General features: G+C 44.6%; 1 long non-coding RNA gene across 1 annotated transcript; it reads right to left on the bottom strand.

Moving 5' to 3' along the window:
* Positions 1 to 21,753: 21,753 nt before the first annotated feature.
* On the bottom strand, positions 21,754 to 22,876 carry LOC120976289 (uncharacterized). Its single transcript, XR_005771535.3, has 2 exons — positions 22,187 to 22,876; positions 21,754 to 22,042 (listed from the first exon to the last, which is right to left on the bottom strand). It is a non-coding gene; the product is annotated as an uncharacterized lncRNA (long non-coding RNA).
* Between the last annotated feature and the right edge of the window lie 222 nt (positions 22,877 to 23,098).

The following is a 23,098-nucleotide window of genomic DNA, read 5'->3' on the forward strand; positions in this document are numbered from 1 at the left end:
GAAAGAACTATGTGGCGCTTTGGCTCATCGTATGATGTATTCGCTTCCTTATCTTTTCTTTTTCTTGGTCTAGTAGACATGTCCTTCACATAGATAACCTGTGCCACATCATTGGCTAGGACGAACGGTTCGTCAGTGTACCCAAGATTGTTTAGATCCACTGTTGTCATTCCGTACTGTGGGTCTACCTGTACCCCGCCTCCTGACAGATTGACCCATTTGCACTTAAACAAAGGGACCTTAAAATCATGTCCGTAGTCAAGTTCCCATATGTCCATTATGTAACCATAATATGTGTCATTTCCCCTTTCGGTTGCTGCATCAAAGAGGACACCGTTGTTTTGGTTAGTGCTCTTTTGATCTTGGGCGATCGTGTAAAATGTATTCCCATTTATCTCGTATCCTTTGTAAGTCAATACAGTCGAAGATGGTCCCCTGGACCACGAGTACAAATCATCACAAACAGTGCTGTCACCTCTGAGACGTGTTTCCAACCAATTGCTGAAAGTCCTGATGTGTTCACATGTAATCCAGTCGTCACACTTCTCCGGGTGTTTGGAGCGCAGACTGTTCTTGTGTTCATCGACATACGGGGTCACCAAGGTAGAGTTCTGTAGAACTGTGTAGTGTGCTTGAGACCAAGAATGTCCGTCCCTGCATATTATTGAGTCCGCTCCTAAAGTGCCTTTTCCAGTCAGTCTCCCCTCATACCGCGATTTAGGGAGACCTATCTTCTTAAGGCCAAGAATGAAGTCAACATAAAACCCAATGACATCCTCTGTTTGATGGCCCATGGAGATGCTTCCTTCTGGCCTAGCGCGGTTACGGACATATTTCTTTAGGACTCCCATGAACCTCTCAAAGGGGAACATATTGTGTAGAAATACGGGCCCCAGAATGACAATCTCGTCGACTAGATGAACTAGGACGTGCGTCATGATATTGAAGAAGGATGGTGGGAACACCAGCTCGAAACTGACAAGACATTGCGCCACATCACTGCTTAGCCTTGGTATGATATCTGGATCGATCACCTTCTGAGAGATTGCATTGAGGAATGCACATAGCTTCACAATGGCTAATCGGACGTTTTCCGGTAGAAGCCCCCTCAATGCAACCGGAAGCAGTTGCGTCATAATCACGTGGCAGTCATGAGACTTTAGGTTCTGGAACTTTTTCTCTGGCATATTTATTATTCCCTTTATATTCGACGAGAAGCCAGTCGGGACCTTCATACTGAGCAGGCATTCAAAGAAGATTTCTTTCTCTTCTTTCGTAAGAGCGTAGCTGGCAGGACTTTCATACTGCTTCGGAGGCATGCCATCTTTTTCGTGCAAACGTTGCAGGTCCTCCCATGCCTCAGGTGTATCTTTTGTCTTCCCATACACGCCCAAGAAGCCTAGCAGGTTCACGCAAAGGTTCTTCGTCACGTGCATCACGTCGATTGAAGAGCGGACCTCTAGGTCTTTCCAGTAGGGTAGGTCCCAAAATATAGATTTCTTCTTCCACATGGGTGTGTGTCCCTCAGCGTCATTCGAAACAGCTAGTCCGCCGGGACCCTTTCCAAAGATTACGTGTAAATCATTGACCATAGCAAGTACGTGATCACCGGTACGCATGGCGGGCTTCTTTCGGTGATCTGCCTCGCCTTTGAAATGCTTGCCTTTCTTTCGACATTGATGGTTGGTCGGAAGAAATCGACGATGGCCCAGGTACACATTCTTCCTGCATTTGTCCAGGTATATACTTTCAGTGTCATCTAAACAGTGCGTGCACGCGTGGTATCCCTTGTTTGTCTGTCCTGAAAGGTTACTAAGAGCGCACCAATCGTTGATGGTTACAAACAGCAACGCATGCAGGTTAAATTCCTCCTGTTTGTGCTCATCCCACGTACGTACACCGTTTCCATTCCACAGCTGTAAAAGTTTTTCAACTAATGGCCTTAGGTACACATCAATGTCGTTGCGGGGTTGCTTAGGGCCTTGGATGAGAACTGGCATCATAATGAACTTCCGCTTCATGCACATCCAAGGAGGAAGGTTATACATACATAGAGTCACGGGCCAGGTGCTGTGATTGCTGCTCTGCTCCCCGAAAGGATTAATGCCATCCGCGCTTAAACCAAACCATACGTTCCTTGGGTCAGCTGCAAACTCAGCCCGGTACTTTCTCTCGATTTTTCTCCACTGCGACCCGTCAGCGGGTGCTCTCAACTTCCCGTCTTTCTTACGGTCCTCACTGTGCCATCGCATCAACTTGGCATGCTCTTCGTTTCTGAACAGACGTTTCAACCGTGGTATTATAGGAGCATACCACATCACCTTCGCAGGAACCCTCTTCCCGGGGGGCTCGCCGTCAACATCACCAGGGTCATCTCGTCTGATCTTATACCGCAATGCACCGCATACCGGGCATGCGTTCAGATCCTTGTACGCACCGCGGTAGAGGATGCAGTCATTAGGGCATGCATGTATCTTCTGCACCTCCAATCCTAGAGGGCATACGACCTTCTTTGCTGCGTATGTACTGTCGGGCAATTCGTTATCCTTTGGAAGCTTCTTCTTCAATATTTTCAATAGCTTCTCAAATCCTTTGTCAGGCACATCATTCTCTGCCTTCCACTGCAGCAATTCTAGTACGGTACCGAGCTTTGTGTTGCCATCTTCGCAATTGGGGTACAACCCTTTTTTGTGATCCTCTAACATGCGATCGAACTTCAGCTTCTCCTTTTGACTTTCGCATTGCATCCTTGCATCGACAATGACCCGGCGGAGATCATCATAATCGGGCACTAGTTCCTCTTGATCTTCAGCAGCTTCCCCCGTTGCAGCATCATTGGGCACATCGTCTGGTTCCTCTTGATCTTCAGCAGCTTCCCAAGTTGCAGCATCACCGTATTCAGGGGGCACATAGTTGTCATCGTCCTCTTCTTCTTCTTCGCCGTCTTCCATCATAACAACTATTTCTCCGTGCCTCGTCCAAACATTATAGTGTGGCATGAAACCCTTGTAAAGCAGGTGGGTGTGAAGGATTTTCCGGTCAGAGTAAGACTTCGTATTCCCACATGTAGGGCATGGACAACACATAAAACCATTCTGCTTGTTTGCCTCAGCCACTTCGAGAAAATCATGCACGCCCTTAATATACTCGGAGGTGTGTCTGTCACCGTACATCCATTGCCGGTTCATCTGCGTGCATTATATATAATTAAGTGTGTCAAAAACCATTACAGAACATCATGAATAGATAATTAATTGACCAAATTAATAGAAGTTCATCATCACATTAAGACCAAAGTACATACATAGTTCTCATCTAACAATATATAGCTCTCCAGAGCATCTAATTAATTAAACCATACATTGAAAATATGTAAAACATTTCAATGCGAAAACAAATGCGATCATAATCGCAACCAAGGTAACAATTGATCCAACGACATAATGATACCAAGCCTCGGTATGAATGGCATATTTTCTAATCTTTCTAATCTTCAAGCACATTGCATCCATCTTGATCTTGTGATCATCGACGACATCCACAACATGCAACTCCAATATCATCTTCTCCTCCTCAATTTTTTTTATTTTTTCCTTCAAGTAATTGTTTTCTTCTTCAACTAAATTTAACCTCTCGACAATAGGGTCGGTTGGAAATTCCGGTTCAACCACCTCCTAGATAAATAAAATCTATGACACGTTGGTCGGCATAATTGTCATAAACAATAAATGAACCAAATAGTTATAAAAAGTTAATATATACCACATCCGAATCATAGACAGGACGAGGGCCGACGGGGGCGGATACCAAAACCATCGCACTATATAATAAGAAGGAATAATAAAAGTAACAAAATCACAGAAGTATCTATCTGAAGTAAGAATTTTTTTCTTTCAGAAAGAAGATAAGAACAAGAGGCTCACCACGGTGGTGCTGGCGACGAGATCGGCGCGGGCGATCGACGGCGGTGAAGACGGGGACGGGACGTGACGAACCGCTAAACCTAGACAAATCTCGGGGAAAATGGAGCTCGGAGGTCGAGTTTCGAGAGGAGAAAGATTAACTAGTGTGGCTCAGACATTTCATCGAACACCTCATGTGCATAGGAGGTGAGCTAGAGCACCCAAATGGCCTTCCCTCGACGGCCAGAAAAAATAGAGCACTGTGGAGTGCTCTGCTGCGGCGATGGGGTATATATAGGCAGCTCATTTGTCCCGGTTTGTGGCTAGAACCGGTACTAAATCCGGGCCTTCTGTCCCGGTTCATGCCAAGAAACGGGACCAATGGTTGTGGGCCAGGAGCGAGGCCCATTAGTCCCGGTTCGTGCCTGGAACCGGGACAAATCGTTCCATACAAACCGGGACCAATGCCCACGAGGCCCCGGCCGGCCCCCTGGGCTCACGAACCGGGACGAATGCCCCCATGGGTCCCGGTTCGTGACTGAACCAGGACTAATGGGCTTGCCATGCCCGAACGAAAGCCCTGTTTTCTACTAGTGCCTAACAAGCCTTATGACCCGCTTTTGCGCGGGCGAGGATAGTTGGCTGGCCCGTAGCGGCACCAGCGACCCAGGCACATCCGAAGTCAGGGATGGCAATGGAAAACTGCGACGCAATAAAAGCAAGCGTCGAAACAATGAAGACAGCCCGGACAACACGGCGGTAAACGCCGGATTCAGGGGCTCTCAACCCGGTCAACAGAAAAAGCCATTTAAAGGCAGCAGAGATGGACCGTCCAGCCTAAACAAGATTCTAGACAGATTATGTCAGATTCATGGCACCTCCGACAAACCTGCAAATCACACCAACAGAGAATGCTGGGTCTTCAAGCAGGCCCACAAGCTAAACGCCGAACGCAAGGGGAGAGAGACACCAAGTGAAGACGAGGATGAGCCTCGCCAGCCAAACACTGGGGGACAGAAAAAATTCCCACCGGAGGTCAAAACAGTGAACATGATTCGCGTAACGAAGAGGAGGAGCAAACGCGCACTCTGAGACGTATGTGCCGTGGAGCCCGTCACCCCCAAGTTCAACCCTTGGTCGGCCTGCCCTATCACCTTTTATCGCAGGGATCACCCGACTAGTATCCGGCACGGAGGATCGGCTGCCTTGGTGCTAGACCCAATAATTGACGGATACCATCTCACCCGAGTCCTTATGGACGGCGGCAGTAGTATTAATCTGATATATCAGGACACAGTCCGCAAAATGGGGATAGACCCGACAAGAATCAGCCAAAGCAATACTACCTTTAAAGGAGTAATACCAGGCCCAGAGGCCCGCTGCACGGGCTCTCTAGTACTAGAGGTTGTATTCGGTTCTCCCAACAACTTCCGAAGCGAAGAATTAACCTTCGACATCGCTCCATTCCGAAACGGCTATCACGCACTACTCGGAAGAACGGCCTTCGCGCGTTTTAATGCAGTACCGCATACCACTTATCTTAAGCTTACGATGCCCGGTCCACGTGGCATCATCATAGTTAGCGGAAACACAGAGCGTTCCTTACGTGCGGAAGAATGTGTGGCGGCTCTAGCAGCCGAACACTGAACGTCCTCTCCAACTAGAATAAATGATCGGTCGTCAAGACCGCGGACACGGCTAGATGAGTCCGGCGCACCACTAGCTGTAACAGCTTGGATAAACCTGAGATTGGGTCGATGGATACACCCCCATATGTGGTGCTAGGGGCTTCCCGCATGTAAAAAGGACTACAGTTCGGGTTGACCTTATTTAGATTGAATTTTAATGGTTTATTAAGAATAACCAATTTTTCGCACGAAAACTTTCACCTGGGCTTTCCTCTCCTACAGATGATCATCGTGCTACACCCTTCCAGGATACGGCACAACGGAGACACAGGCACAGACGTGCAGCAGGGCCCCGTTCAAAGGTTTCTTTTTAGATTAAGACCCTGTGTAAACCTTTTTTTATTGTCTCTTGTTGCTTCACACCCTCCGGATACTCAACATAACCAAGAGGGATGCTGGCGTTATTGGCATTTCGTCACGTCATACTAATGCAAGTACCTGGAAATTCAGGGCTCATTATCAAGGGCGTTACTCAGCCCAATATACGTTGTAAAGTCTGAATACCTTAGGGAGTGTTCGGCGTCACGAGTTTGGCCTTATATGCATCAGCTCCGAATCATGTCTTTGGTCAATAGTTGGGTTTGCCCGGCTCCCGTGTTTTGCTACCTTACGTTCCGCTCTATCGGCTAAGGTGGCACCGGGAGAACTACTGCGATTATGCCCTGGTTCATCTGGATGAGCACCTCAGTAGAGAAAGCCGAAAACTGTCTGTCATGATAAAGCGTGAGACTGGTCAACCACTCGATGACTCAGCGGAATCTTCGCGATTCCTCCGCATTAACGAAGGGCCGGTTTCCCGATCATGTACGTACGCGCACCGTATTCGGACGAGCGCGGAGGTATTAGGGGCTATATAGTAGCCCCACCGTCGAACTCCTATGGCTAAGTGAAAGTGTTAAAGCTATATAGTCCGATTGCCTTGTTCGCCGCGCTATCACCTCCTTAATGGACCAAGACGTTGGATCAAGTGTGAATATGCGCTTTTCTGAACAACCCCGCATTATATGCGTGGGGGCTGAAGCCAACAACTGCAAACTTTCAGGTTATATACATACATAAATGGCCGCACAGGAGGCACCATAATACTTTTAGGCAAAAGTATAAACACAGCCTTTATAATCCAAATAGCATTGTTTTTATAGTTGGGATACATGTCACTCGAACATGATACTCTTCGAGCACTGAGCCTCTATTAAACGAGCACCTTCTAGGTCTTCTTCAAAATAGTGCTCGGCCGAGACCTGGCCTACGGCCGGATCCCGGTTTGCAATAGCGGTGGCCTCCATCTCTGCCCGGTATGTCTTAACACGGGCAAGAGCCATCCGCGCACCCTTTATTTACGCCGACCTTTTTACAGTGTCGATATGCGGCACAGCACCAAGGAATCGTTGCACTAAACCTAAATAACTATTCGGCCTTGGTCCCTCCGGCCAAAGATTATCCACGACAGACCTCATGGCATGTCCGGACAACCTATGGAGTTCAGCCCACTCAGCCATTTGTTCATTTAACAGCAGCAGATGCGTTGGAGCACTGAACTGCGACCAGAACAACCTTTCCACTTCATGATCTTTCTGATCTTTGAAAAACTCCGTCGCATCAGCAGCACTCGTTGCCAAGTCCAAGTACGCGTCTGCAGCACTCCACAATTGATCCAGGGGGGCATACTTCGGATCTCCGAACTTCGTCCGCAACAAAAAGGGCTTCCTAGCCATGATATCTCCGCCTTGACGGAGCTCCTCCTTCGCCGCTCTGATTTTAGAGCGGGTTTCCTTGGCTGCTTCCATGGCTTTCTTCAGGTCCGCCACTTTCGCTTGGCTTTCCTTTTCAAGAAGCTCATACCGGCCGGCGGCATCTTTCAGCTCAACAGCCATCTTGGCCATTTTATCTTCGCTCTGCCGATGAGCAGCCTGTTCGGCTCTTAACTCTTCGACCGCCTTTAGGGCGTCCGCATCACTTCTCCTTGCTTGCTCCTTGGCTCGGGCAAGCTCCGCCCGAAGGGTCTCCACGGAGGCAGCTCCATCTGCAGTCACAACATATTACAGATACTAGCATCATGCTCCTCTTAATATCTGTTGACCATCGGAAAATACATACCCTGTGCCGCGTCAAGCCTCTTGTTCACAGGCACGATGTCGGCATCTGCCGCATCAAGCTGCCGCCTCAGTTCGGCAAACTCACCAGTCCGGCCAGCCACCGGACCCTCAGCCGCCTGCACATGAAAGCAGCATGATCATTACTTGGGACTATGATCCTCTGTTTGCCACCTCTGGACAGCAACCAGAGTCTCAGGGGCTACTATCTGTATAGGGCACAACTAGCATGTGCGGTACCGTCAAAAAAATTATATATTACTTTGCGTACCTCAAAGCCTCTTAGCAGACTCGTAAAAGCTTCATGCAACCCACTTTTGGCGGATGAAATCCTCTCAACCACCGTACCCATTAAAGTACGATGCGCCGCTGAGATAGCAGCTTGCTCCAGAAGACCCATCAGTGCATCCGGTTGTGCACTGGACAGTCCCGGACTCTTTCTGTTGCTCTCCTTAGGAGTCGAATACTCCGGACTTCGGGTGGCCGAAGGGTTACCTTCTGGCCTTGGCGGATCAGGAGAAATCCTCCGTGACGACACCTCAGGGTCGTCCGCCCCATGAGGCGGGGAGACAGGGGGAGGCGTTTCGCTCTCCATCATCTCCGGAAGAAGATCCCCCGAAGACGAACTCTGTTGAGAAGGGCTACGATCCGGACTGCAAGACATACGTCTCGGTTATTGTCCTCGGAGATAAAGCAGGATATATATCTACCAAAAGTACTCTTGTTCACTTATAGCTCGGTGGAGGGCTGACCCCCTTGCGGGCACAGTGCGGTAAGGACGCCCTCTAGGGCAGGGCCCCCTGACGAAGGTTTCGTCCCTCGTTTGGAAACCCTCGTTTCCAAGTCTTCAGAGTCGGTCCTTTTCCTTCCTTGGGGAGAGGGAATTTTAGATTCTTCTCCCCGATTATCCTCCTTCGCGGAGACACTAATTCCCCCGGTTTGGATGAGTAATGCATGAGGCCCGCTTTCGGCTTCTTTATTCCTCCCTTTATCTTCCCCTGATGGCACTTGATAAGGTGCGTGCTCAAGCATCCTGGATAGTACAGGATCCGGTGAGCCTTTGGGAAGGGGGGCCGAGCACCTGATCATCTTCGCCTTTCTTATCCAGTCCTGGCCAAGAGCGATTTTTTCAGAATGATGTTGTGACAAATGAAAAGACAGCGTGTTCGGCCGCAGAATTACTTACGTGGGTATCTGGACGATTGCAGTTTAGACCCGCATCCTCGGTGGTGTCCGGACACTTTATTCGTGATCCGAAGAACAATCCATACATCTCTTCGAGCGGAATTGCTGAATAGTTCGCGGTCCTTCCGGGTTGAACTCCGACATACGGAGAGGTCGACGTTGGCATGGCAGGACCCGATGAACTAGCATGACTTGCATTACCTTGACAAGGCTGACACCTCTCTTGAGGAGATCTCGGATGCGACTCTGCAATGTCGGCACGTCATTAACTGGCCCCCAGTCCAGCCCCTCGTTGACCCATGATGCCAGTTGTGGCGGGGGGCCCGAACGGAAGGCGGGGGCAGCTACCCACTTAGTACTTCGGGGAGCTGTGATGTAAAACCACTCCCTCTGCCATAAGTTGGACATCTCCGGGAAGGAACCCTTTGGCCATGGAGCATCGGCGCCTTTTCTTATTACGGCACCTCTGCATTCTGCGTGTCGCCCATCGATCATCTTCGGCTTCACATTGAAGGTCTTGAGCCATAAGCCGAAGTGTGGGGTGATGTGGAGGAAGGCCTCACGCACGACGATGAACGACGAGATGTGAAGGATGGAATCCGGAGCTAGATCATGGAAATCGAGCCCGTAATAGAACATAAGCCCTCTAACAAAGGGATCAAGACTAAGCCTAGCCCTCGGAGGAAGTGGGAAACAAATACGACACTCTCGTTGGGTTCGGGAGTGGGGATGACCTGCCCTTGAGCAGGTAGCCTGTGCGAGATTTCGGTGGTCATATACCTGGCTTCTCTTAGCTTCTTGATGTCCTCCTCTGAGGCCATCCACCGGCCTTGAAGGTTGGATCCGGACATGATTGAAGGTCCGAAGCGCTTAGCCTGGGCCTTGGGTGTTGGAATTCGAGGTGGGAGAAGGGAAGGATCGAGCGCGAGAAGGAAAGGACAGGCCTTGGCCCCTTTATGAAGAGGGTGAATATCAAGCGTCCTCCGCGTGGCCATTTGGAACTTGCCTAAAATCGAGGAGTCATACCAGCAGGCACGATTGGGTTACCCACACCCGTATTGATGAGAATCCCGTGATAAAGGGACACGATCTCTGCTTCGACAAGACGTGCCAAGAAAACCGCCTCGCAATATGTGCAGTAGATGGTTGAGAAAAACGGTTCGAATAATAACCGGGCCTCGGCAAGGCGTCACGTTATGAAAAGTTGTCAGCAAATTAGATTTGTGGAATATTATACTCTCTACGGTGTTATGTGGAATTTGTTTTAAAGAGTCGGACACGATCGTTGTGTTCAAAATCTTCTATGGAGTATTCGGAGGAGGAACCCGCCTTGCAATGCCGATGACAATCTGCGCGCCGGACTCATCGTCATTGAAGCCTGGTTCAGGGGCTACTGAGGGAGTCCTGGATTAGGGGGTCCTCGGACAGCCGGACTATATACTTTGGCCGGACTGTTGGACTATGAAGATACAAGATTGAAGACTTCGTTCCGTGTCCGGGTGGGACTCTCCTTTGCGTGGAAGGCAAGATTGGCAATTCGGATTTGTAGATCTCCTCCCTTGTAACCGACTTTGTGTAACCCTAGCCCCCTCCGGTGTCTATATAAACCGGAGGGTTTAGTTCGTAGGACAAGAACAATCACAATCATAGGCTAGCTTCTAGGGTTTATCCTCTACGATCTCGTGGTAGATCAACTCTTGTAATACTCATATCATCAAGATCAATCAAGCAGGAAGTAGGGTATTACCTCCATCGAGAGGGCCCGAACCTGGGTAAATATGGTGTCCCCCGCCTCCTGTTACCATCCGCCTTAGACGCACAGTTCGGGACCCCCTACCCGAGATCCGCCGGTTTTGACACCGACAGGGGGCGCCACCCCCCCTCCTTGTCCAATTCGGACTAGAGAGGAGGGGACGCGCGGCCTGCTCTGGCCTCCCCTCCTCTTCTCCAGTAAGGCCCATCTTGGCCCATTAAACTCCCCGGGGGGTTCCGGTAACCTCCCGGTACTCCGGTATATGTCCGAAACTCCCCGAAACCATTCCGGTGTCCAAACATAGTCGTCCAGTATATCGATCTTTACATCTCGACCATTTCGAGACTCCTTGTCATGTCCATGATCATATCCGGGACTCCGAACTACCTTCAGTACATCAAAACACAAAACTCATAATACCGATCATCATCTAACTTTAAGCGTGCGGACCCTACGGGTTCGAGAACTATGTAGACATGACCGAGACACGTCTCCGGTCAATTACCAATAGCGGAACCTGGATGCTCATATTGGCTCCTACATATTCTACGAAGATCTTTATCTGTCAAACCGCATAACAACATACTTTGTTCCCTTTGTCATCGGTATGTTACTTGCCCGATATTTGATCGTCGGTATCTCAATACCTAGTTCAATATCGTTACCGGCAAGTCTCTTTACTCGTTCCGTAATACATCATCCTACAACTAACTCATTAGTTACAATGTTTGCAAGGCTTATAGTGATGTGCATTACCGAGTGGGCCCATAGATACCTCTCCGACAATCGGAGTGACAAATCCTAATCTCGAAATACGTCAACCCAACAAGTACCTTTGGAGACACCTGTAGAGCACCTTTATAATCACCCAGTTATGTTGTGACGTTTGGTAGCACACAATGTGTTCCTCCGGTAAACGGGAGTTGCATAATCTCATAGTCATAGGAACATGTATAAGTCATGAAGAAAGAAATAGCAACATACTAAATGATGAAGTGCTAAGCTAACGGAATGGATCAAGTCAATCATGTCATTCTCCTAATGATGTGATCCTGTTAATCAAATGACAACTCATGTCTTTGGCTAGGAAACATAACCATCTTTGATCAACGAGCTAGTCTAGTAGAGGCATACTAGTGTCACTCTGTTTGTCTATGTATTCACACATGTACCATGTTTTCGGTTAATACAATTCTAGCATGAATAATAAACATTTATCATGATATGAGGAAATAAATAATAACTTTATTATTGCCTCTAGGGCATATTTCCTTCAGGGATATCATCAAACAAGAAATATATTCTATGATTTGGAATTTCTTTGAAGGGAACAGTGATATTCAAAGTATCAACACCGCATACATTACTCTTATACCAAAGATTGCTAATCCTCTCTATATGAATGATTTCAGACCTATATCCCTGGTTAGCCTCCCTCTCAATATTATCACCAAACTTATGGCAAATAGAGCTCAGAAAATCATTACTTCTGTCATTCATCAGAACCTATATGGTTTTATCAAAGGGAGGAATATACATGATTGTTTTTTCTATGCTTTTGAGTACCTCCACTTATGTCATCAGTCTAAAAAACCCATCATCATACTCAAACTAGATTTTGAAAAAGCTTTTGAGAAGGTGGAATACAAAGCAATTATTGCTATGCTGAGAGCCAAAGGTTTTGGGCCTAGATGGATAAACTGGGTTACCAACATACTCCAAAGTGCTTCAACATCAGTTTTACTCAATGGAGTTGCTGGGGAAAAAATTAATTGTAAAAGAGGAGTCAGGCAAGGAGATCCTCATTCCCCACTTCTATACATTATTGCTGCAAATCTAATACAATCAGTCATAAATGCTGCATGGTCAAATGGTGAACTATCTCTCCCCATCAATCATGCATACGGACTAGACTACCCAATCATACAATATGCTGATGATACTCTGATGATTATGCCTGCTAATGAAGACCAGCTCAGCCACCTAAAATACCTACTCAACCTATTTAGTATGTCCACTGGTCTATTTGTTAATTTCAACAAATCCTCCATGATTCCCATAGATGTTGACCATCAGTCAGCCTCCAGACTTGCTAACTCATTTGGATGTAAGGTTGAAAGTCTCCTATTTACTTATCTGGGCGTCCCTATGGGCACCACCAAACCTTCTATTCAAGACCTCATTCCTGTCATAACAAGAATTGACAAAAGACTACCTGGTGTTGCCAGATTCATGAACCATTCTGGCAGACTTACATATATTAACTCTGTTGTTGCTTCCATGCCAATATTTGCAATGTGCTCCCTCAAAGTTCATTTCACCATATTAGAACATGTTGACAAATCAAGCAGAAATTTCCTCTGGTATGGAAATGAGATCAATAAAGGAGGTAAATGTTTGGCCAGCTGGTATATTATATGCAAACCAAAAAAACAAGGGGGGCTTGGAGTTTTAAGTTTAAGAGAACAAAACAAAGCACTCCTCATTAAGCACTTATTCAAGTTCTACAACAGGGTTGATGTTCCTTGGGTCAAATTAATCTGGGAGGCCCACTATCAGAATAATATGGTCCCACACTCTAACAGGAATACAGGTTCTTTTTGGTGGAAAGATTGTATGAAAATGTTTGATCTTTTCAGAGATATGACAGCCTGTGTAATCAAATCTGGGAACATAAGTATGCTCTGGGAGGACAATTGGAAGGGTGACATTATGAAGCTAAAGTTCCCTGAACTACATTCTTTCACTCAAAAGGAATTTATTTCTATCAGAGAGGCCAAAGAACTGGACAATTATTATAGCTTATTTCAGCTACCACTTTCCATCCAAGCCCACCAACAGTTTCACCTACTTTCAGATGAATTAAATAGCATCAGGGAAAACTATGATGATGACACTTGGAATTTCAATTGGGGCAGCAATATTAACATGACCAAAAGGATCTATGATTATCTAATGACTGGTGAAGATGCTGCTGATACTTTCAAATGGATATGGAAATCATGTTGTTTACCAAAACATAAATTTTTATGCTGGCTAATGCTTAATGACGGAATCAATACATGTGACCTATTGATCCGAAAGAGCATGCATCTTGACTCCACGACATGTGTCCTATGCAATGACGAAGATATGGAAGACAAGACTCATCTACTATTCACTTGCCCATTTAGTCAAGGATTCTGGTGGAACATTGGTTTTGAACGGAACCTTGATTTGGATATCCACAATATGATTATGGATGCTCAACACAGATACAAAATTAATCACTTCATGGAAATCATGATATTAGGATGCTGGCGTATCTGGAATCAAAGAAATGGAAAGATATTTGAAGGAATACCATGCTTAGTAAATGAATGCAAGGAAGATTTTATCAGAACTTTCAAGTTAACCATGATGAGAGCGAGACCAACTCTGAAGGAGGGCATGTCATCCTGGATTGAAAACATCTAATTTACTCTATCTATTTGTACTCCTCTGTTCCACATTAACACTCTTCTTTTTCTCTTTGTATTAGCTCTTTATTTTTATTTGGTTCTCTCCTGATGTCTACTACGCAACCTTCTTCTTGTAGACGTTGTTGGGCTCCAAGTGCAGAGGTTTGTAGGACAGTAGCAAATTTCCCTCAGGTGAATGACCTAAGGTTTATCAATCTGTGGGAGGCGTAGGATGAAGATGGTCTCTCTCAAGCAACCCTGCAACCAAATAACAAAGAGTCTCTTGTGTCCCCAACACACCCAATACAATGGTAAATTGTATAGGTGCACTAGTTCGGCGAAGAGATGGTGATACAAGTGCAATATGGATGGTAGATATAGGTTTTTGTAATCTGAAAATATAAAAACAGCAAGGTAACAAGCGATAAAAGTGAACGTAAACGGTATTGCAATGCTAGGAAACAAGGCCTAGGGTTCATACTTTCACTAGTGCAAGTTCTCTCAACAATAATAGCATAATTGGATCATATAACTATCCCTCAACATGCAACAAAGAGTCACTCCAAAGTCACTAATAGCGGAGAACAAACGAAGAGATTATGGTAGGGTACGAAACCACCTCAAAGTTATTCTTTCTGATCGATCTATTCAAGAGTCTGTAGTAAAATAACACGAAGATATTCTTTCCGTTTGATCTATCCTAGAGTTCGTACTAGAATAACACCTTAAGACACAAATCAACCAAAACCCTAATGTCACCTAGATACTCCAATGTCACCTCAAGTATCCGTGGGTATGATTATACGATATGCATCACACAATCTTAGATTCATCTATTCAACCAACACAAAGAACTTCAAAGAGTGCCCCAAAGTTTCTACCGGAGAGTCAAGACGAAAATGTGTGCCAACCCCTATGCATAAGTTCACAAGGTCACTGAACCCGCAAATCGATCACCAAAACATACATCAAGTGGATCACGTGATATCCCATTGTCACCACAGATAAGCACATGCAAGACATACATCAAGTGTTCTCAAATCCTTAAAGACTCAATCCGATAAGATAACTTCAAAGGGAAAACTCAATCCATTACAAGAGAGTAAAGGGGGATAAACATCATAAGATCCAACTATAATAGCAAAGCTCGCGATACATAAAGATCGTGCCAAATCAAGAACACGAGAGAGAGAGAGAGAGAAAGAGATCAAACACATAGCTACTGGTACATACCCTCAGCCCCAAGGGTGAACTACTCCCTCCTCGTCATGGAGAGCGCCGGGATGATGAAGATGGCCACCGGTGAGGGATCCCCCCTCCGGCAGGGTGCCGGAACAGGGTCCCGATTGGTTTTTGGTGGCTACAAAGGCTTGCGGCGGCGGAACTCCCGATCTATTCTATTCCTCGATGTTTTTAGGGTATATGGACATATATAGGCGAAAGAAGTCGGTCGGGGGAGCCACGAGGGGCCCACGAGGGTGGGGGGCGCGCCCAGGGGGGACAGGCACGCCTCCCTGCCTCGTGGCCACCTCGAAGCTTCCCTGACATCTACTCCAAGTCTCCTGGATTGCTTCCGTTCCAAAAATAACTCCCCCAAAGGTTTCATTCTGTTTGGACTCCGTTTGATATTCCTTTTCTTCGAAACACTGAAATAGGCAAGAAAACAACATTTTGTGCTGGGCCTCCGGTTAATAGGTTAGTCCCAAAAATAATATCAAATTGTATAATAAAGCCCATTAAACATCCAAAACAGATAATATAATAGCATGGAACAATAAAAAATTATACATACGTTGGAGACGTATCATCTCCCCATCAACCATTGTAAAAGACTTTGTTACTTCTTTATTAATGAAAAATGACACACAGTAGGGGTTTTTCCCTACTGTTCTATGGTTAAAAAAGAGTTTGATTGATGATGAGATAATATATGTGGACATATATATGATGAGCTTCCCATATAGTATTACCTATCCGATCGCATCTTGTCTTTGCCCATCTCCGATTTGGCTTCTTACCTTGTTTGAGGGCCGGTTCTACTGCGTTGACTAGAATGGTGTCATGGTACTGAATATTGGGGCAGATGAGATGAGCCACCATGGTGATTGCTTGGCGCGAGGTGCAGCCCTATCATGCATGAAATCCAGCGGTGTGCATGCGTGCAAGAGGTGCGCGGCTGGCTCGTTGGCTCACGTGTTGTGCGAACGTATTTCTATTTTTTCTATCACCGCGACGATCAATCAATTCATTACTGTACGTGTGCAAGCACTTAAAAAAACGCTGCTGCTGCTATTTCTCTCTCTCTCTCTCTCTCTCTCTCTCTCTCTCTCTCTCTCTCTCTCTCTTCCAGAGAAAGCCGTTGTATCTATTGCTATTTTTCATTTTCCATCCCCCCAAATAACATAATCTTGCTGCCAAGCCCCTAATATTTTGCACTCAAGACCCTTAAGCTTCTGTTTTCTTACAAACAAGGACAAAATTTTGACAAGTCGTGCCGATTTTCGCCAGAAATTTCGGCAGCATAACGCGTTGGGAAGAAATGCATCCACAACAGCACTACACGGGTGAAAAACTTTTTCTTTTTCTTTTATTTTTGTGCCGCAAAGTATAGGATAGGATTTTTTATTCATATTGATTGGATCTATCCCTCTACATCATGTCATCTTGCTTAAGGCGTTACTCCTTTCTTATTAACTTAACACACTAGATGCATACTGGATAACGGTCGATGTGTGGAGTAATAGTAGTAGATGCATGCAGGAGTCGGTCTACTTCTCACGGATGTGATGCCTATATTCATGATCATTGCCTTGGATATCGTCATAACTTCGCGCTTTTCTATCAATTGCTCAATAGTAATTTGGTTACCCACCATATACGTTCTTTCCAGAGAGAAGCCACTACTGAAAACTATGGCCCCCGGGTCTATTTTTATCATATTATTTTTAGATCTATAAAATCGAAAACACAAAAATACCTTGCTGCAATTTATTTACCTTTACTTTATTATGCACTTTTACTTATCTTTTATACCTATTTCTATCAGATCTCATCCTTGCAAGTAACCGTGATGGGATTGACAACCCCTTTTTCGCGTTGGGTGCAAGTATTTGTTTGTTTGTGTAGGTGCGATCATTGGGGACTTGTTTGTTCCTCCTACTTGATTGATACCTGATTGCTTGTATCTACGTTGGTATTTCCCCGAAGAGGAGAGGATGATGTAGCACAACAACGGTAAGTATATCCCTCAGTTATGAAACCAAGGTTATCAATCCGGTAGGAGGATCCACCCACACTATGTAAACAACACATGCACATAAATAATAAATAGTTGCAACCCAAAGCGTAAGAGGGGTTGTCAATACCTCCTCCGTATTGAGATAGATTAAATTGTATGAAACTTGATAAATAGATCTAACAAAAACACAAAATAAAATAAATAAAGGAAAATTGTAGCAAGGTATTTTTAGTTTTTCAATATGATAGGAAATAAACCCGGGGCCGTAGATTTCACTACAGGCTTCTCCCGAGAAAATAGCATACGGTGGGTAAACAAATTACTGTTGGGCAATTGATAGAAAAGCGAATAGTCATGAAGATATCCAAGGCAATGATCATGTGTGTAGGCATCACGTCCAAGATTAGTAGACCGACTCCAGCCTGCATCTAATACTATTACTCGACACATCGACCGCTATCAAGCATGTATCTAGTGTATTAAGTTCATGGAAAATGGAGTAATGCAATAAGAACGATGACATGATGTAGAAAAGATCTATTCATGTTGAAATAGACCCCATTTTTATCCTTAATTGTAACAATACATGTGTGTCATGTCTCCTTCTGTCACTGAGCTTGAGCACCGCAAGATCGAACCCATCACAAAGCATATCTTCCCATGGAAAAAAATCAATCTAGTTGGCCAAACCAAACCAAAGTTTGGAAGAAGAAATATGAGGCTATAACAAGCATGCATAAAAGAGTTCAGGAAAGACTCAAATAATATTCATAGATAGATCTGATCATAAACTCACAATTCATCGGATACCAGCAAACACACAGCAGAAAGTCATTACATCAAATAGATCTCCAAGAACATCGACGAGTACATTGTATTGTAGATCAAAAAGAGAGAAGAAGCCATCTAGCTACTACCTACGGACTCGTAGGTTTGTGGTAAACTACTCACACATCATCGGAAGGGCAAGGTTGATGATGAAGAACCCCTCCATGATTGTTGACCCCTCCGATAGAGTGTCGGAAAAGGCATCTAGATTGGATCGTGGTTCTGAAACTTGTGGCAGCGGAAACTTTTTTCTCTCTACTCCCGAAGGGTTTTTGGGATTTTAGAGAATTTATAGAGCTGGTAGTCGGTGGACGGGATGCCTATGGGCTCCACTTCCCACCAGGGCGCGCCTGGGGCCTTTGGGGCGCCCTGGTGTCAAGTGGGCCTTAAAGGCCCCCTCGGGTGCACTTATTGGGCATCCTGGGTGTCTTCTGGGCAGAATTTTTTTTCCAAAAAGTTTCGTGGCATTTGGACTCTGTTTGGTATTGATATTCTGCGAAATAAAAAACAAGCAAAAACAGCAACTAGCACTGGGCACTGTGTCAATAGGTTAGTCCCAAAAAATGATATAAAGTTGCTAGTAAATGAATATAAAACATCCAATATTGATAATATAACAGCATGGAACAATAAAAAATTATAGATACATTGGAGACATATCAATACTTGGTTCTTAACTGAGGGAAATACTTATCTCTACTTTGCTGCATCACTTTTTGCTCTTCAATGGAAAAACCAACGCAAACTTAAGAAGTAGCACGATAATAATGATCATGATGCTTCCATGTACGTATGTTGATTTATAGATACCTCTCTATAAACCTATGGTCGTGATTATCGAGCTCGGTATTCGCTGGAGGACAAGCGGACCCTAAACTTGGAGGAGTTGATACGTCCATTTTGCATCATGTTTTGATATATTATTATTTATCATATTTTATATCAATATTTCACTTTATGATGCAATTTTAATGTATTTTATCTCTTAAAATGCAAGATACACTTGAAGAGGAAGATTGCCGACAGCTGGAATTATGTGCCTAAAAGAGCTACAACAAAGATAGTTATTCTCCGGAGCTCGAAATGACCTGAAAATTTACCGAGAAACATTTTGGAATATATAAAAATAGTTGAAGCAAGGAGTGCTGGAGAATACACTCAGTGGGCCCACAAGGCTGGCGGGAGTGCCCAGGTGACTTGTTGGGCCCACAAAGGTCCCCCGATGCCCATCTTCTGCTATATGAGGCCATTTTTCCTAATATAAATAAGAGGAAGACTTTGGGACAAGGTGACGCCGTCTCGAGGTGGAACCTGGGAAGGAGCACTTTTGCTCTCCGGCGGAGCGATTCTGCAGGGGATTCTTCCCTCCAGTAGCGGAAACTCGAAGTCATAGTCATGACCAACGCTCCTCTCATCATGGGAGGACTCGTCTCCATCAATATCGTCACCAGAACAATCTCATCTCAAACCCTAGTTCATCTCATGTATTCAATCTTTCTCCCAAAACCCCAAATTGGTATGTGTGGATTGCTAGTAGTGTTGATTACATCTTGTAGTTGATGCTAGTTGGTTTACTTGGTGGAAGATCATATATTCAGTTGTTAGTCATATATAATTCCCCTCTGATCATAAACATAAATATGATTTGTCAGTAGTTTGATTTGTTCTTAAGGACATGGGAGAAGTCTAGTTATAATTAATCATGTCAAGGTGGTTTTCGTTCAATGTTGTGATGATGTGTTATGTTGTCCCTCCTCTAGTGATGGCGTCTGAACGTCGACTACATGACACATTACCATTTTTTAGCCTTGGGGAAGACATTATGGGATTAGTAAGTAGATGATGGGTTGCGAGAGTGACATGATTTTAAACCCTAATTTCTGCACTATTCCGTAAGCGGCCGATTTGGATCCATATGTTTCTTTCTATGGCAGATTTATCTTAACTCTTCTTACATAGTTGCGGATGCTTGCGATGGGGGTAATCATAAGTGGGTTGTTCAAGTAAGAACAACACAGTACCACCAGTCTACCCAGATAATAACTTATCAAAACTGTGAATGCGAGTCAATGAATCTTGATGAAGTTATCCAGACAATATTCTCATGTGTCCTCTAGAACGCTTTGCTCACTATAAGAAAGAGTTTCGGCTAGTCCGTTGCTATAAAAACGATTAGGCCACCTTGTTGCACCTTGTTACTATTGTTACTTGTTAGTTGCTACAAATTATCTTGCTATCAAACTATCTGTCACCACTATTTACATCACTTGCAAAGAATACCTTGCTGAAAATCGCTTATTGATTCCTTTTGCTCGTTGTTGGGTTCGACACTCTTACTTATCGAAAGGACTACGATTGATCCCTTATACTTGTGGGTAATCAACAGCCCGCGCTACTTACCTGTGTTGGGGACACGGTGGGGAGCACTTAGTAGTAGTGTTGTTGGTCTGTGCCCTCGCTGCTACTATTCCCTAACGGTAGCGCGCTCTTTTCGACCGGGCTACTACTAACCCGCACCACTATTAAGTGGTTTCCTATAGGGGTTTTCCTAGCGGTGCTACGTTTGCCACAGCCTCCTACATGCCACAACGCAATGGAGTTGTGGATGTCGCACACGCTTCATTAGGTTCGGGTGATATTCAAGTCGCTTCCTCCTAACGAGATGCTATAGGAGCTGAGCCAGCCAACTCCTGTTTCGGCTGCTCCTCCATCCAATGTGGAGTACTTAGGCTCCATCTATGACCATGAGGCTGTTGTCGCCATCGCGGCGTTCCTTTTAGTTTGAATTAGATTTAATTTTGTGATTTCAATAGTGTTGTTCAAATCTGTGTAAAATGTGGATGCGAACTAGTTTAATATTAATGTTTGAGTAAGGTTTAGTTTAATTAATGTTTTAACTAGATTAGTGTAACATGCTGGGGTTATCTGACAGTAGGTGTTTACTGACATTGGGAGCCATTAGACAAAGCGAGCATCAGCCACATGGCACATGACTTCTATTGCTGGCATCTACCGTCCATGGTGCAGTATTAATAATTTGTTAGTGGTGTTGCGTGCCAAACGCCACAGATGAGAGATATACAAGTGGCGTTGGGTGTGGACGCCGGTAGTACCATCTTACCACTGCCATCACACTAGCGGCATCGGCACCTATTGCCACTAAATACATGTTCTGAACGCCGCTAGTAGGCATTTCTGCACTTATGTCTTACTAGTCTGCCTTGCATGCTACTAAGTTGTATACTTTCCTGTTGAGTTATTCTTCCATTCGCCAATCTCCTTTTAATATTAAAAATCTATTTCTTTGGTCTTATATCTGTTTTGTAGAAATTGCTAAAATTATTCAATTCACATTCACCCCCTCTGGTTGATATCTTTTTTAGGACATTCCTCTCGTCGATATCTGATCCTACAAGTTTCTACCACTAAACATACTCACCTACTAGAGAAATATATACTACTTCCTTGTGTTCTGGGCCCGTCAGAAAACTGGACTGCCGGTATAGTTAGCTCAGTTCATTCATGTCGTATATGGTTGTTTTTAACTTATAAATCACGAGGCCATGCAAATCTAAAAGTAGCAGATAATATATCGCACATGAAAAAAATCAAATAGAACACCTAAATTTGGCAATCATTATATATCATAGATGCATGTCACAAGAAGATTTTATTATTGGATCACATCATTTGTCCATTTTTCGACATGATGGTTCAGTGCAATTCTAAAACAGACACGGCACATACAATGCCAATAGTATGGGACGACGTTGCTACACCATGATACTTTGAATTCCGCTCCAAACAAATCCCTGCAGGCCAGCTGGCATTTTGACAAAACGCACTCACGGCCGTAAGCAGCAGCTAGATCCTTGCATGTTTTTCTTTGCGGGTGAACTAGATCCTTGCTTTTATCTGTAAAGAAAAACACACACCATAAAAGGAAGTCCAAATTGGGAAAATATGAAAATATTCATGATGTTTAAGTGACAATATTACCCTACTTTAGTTGATAGGAGAAAGGAAACATATATAGGGATGGGGAGATTGATTTCTTACCAATATGAATGGAATTTCCTAGGTGCACAAGCACCATAAGGCAAAGAAGAATAGCTTTCCCTTCCATAAGAGAAGACACAAACTTCTTACTCCTGACTCGGTTTGGGCGTCTAGAAGCATTGTATCTTTATATATAGACTAATGGCTAGAGGATATTTACTCCCATCTCGCTCAAAATGAGATCACAAAGATTTGGCCGTCTCACTATACTTAATTTGTAAAATATGGTTCTATCTATAAGATGGTATCCATTTCATGGATGTTATCTTTCATCTATGCAAATATAAATTTAGAAGATATTCTTAAGTGTGTGCCATTAAATGCGATATCATCTCAAATCTAGTATTAAATACCATATCACTTGAGTACTCGCACATTGGACATGGTATAGAGTACAGCTGACCATCACCTGTCCATTTTCTCTTGTATGGGACGATGTTGCTACACCATCACCTGTCAATTCTGCACACACAAAAACTAGCTCTCAACACAAATGATGTCACGGAAAACCTGTAGGTATTAGTGTAGCATGTTTACACGGGGAAATCATGCACTGAAGGAACGGATAGTTATACGTGACAGAAATATTTCATCCCAGTTTTGGGGTTGTAGTTTTGTAGACTTGCAGTCATGCAGTTAACATTGCAATCATGCACCGAAAGAAAATAAAATCAAAGACCATCTAGGGGAATCGGTCCAGCTCAAGCAGTAGTCTATCTGAATTCTTAAAGGATGGTTGGATATTCTGCCCAAATATGGCACAAGTAATATAGAACGAAATTGACACATGGTAGGCAGATCATTCATTGATCCATCTGTTGCCGTTGATTCCCACCCCTTGTGTCAAATAGACTATGATCAGCCACCGACATTGAGGTTGTTTGGATGTCTTACGATTGTGCAGTTTCAGTT

The sequence above is a fragment of the Aegilops tauschii genome, chromosome 3 (assembly GCF_002575655.3).
Source record: "Aegilops tauschii subsp. strangulata cultivar AL8/78 chromosome 3, Aet v6.0, whole genome shotgun sequence".
Classification (NCBI taxonomy): Eukaryota; Viridiplantae; Streptophyta; class Magnoliopsida; order Poales; family Poaceae; genus Aegilops; species Aegilops tauschii.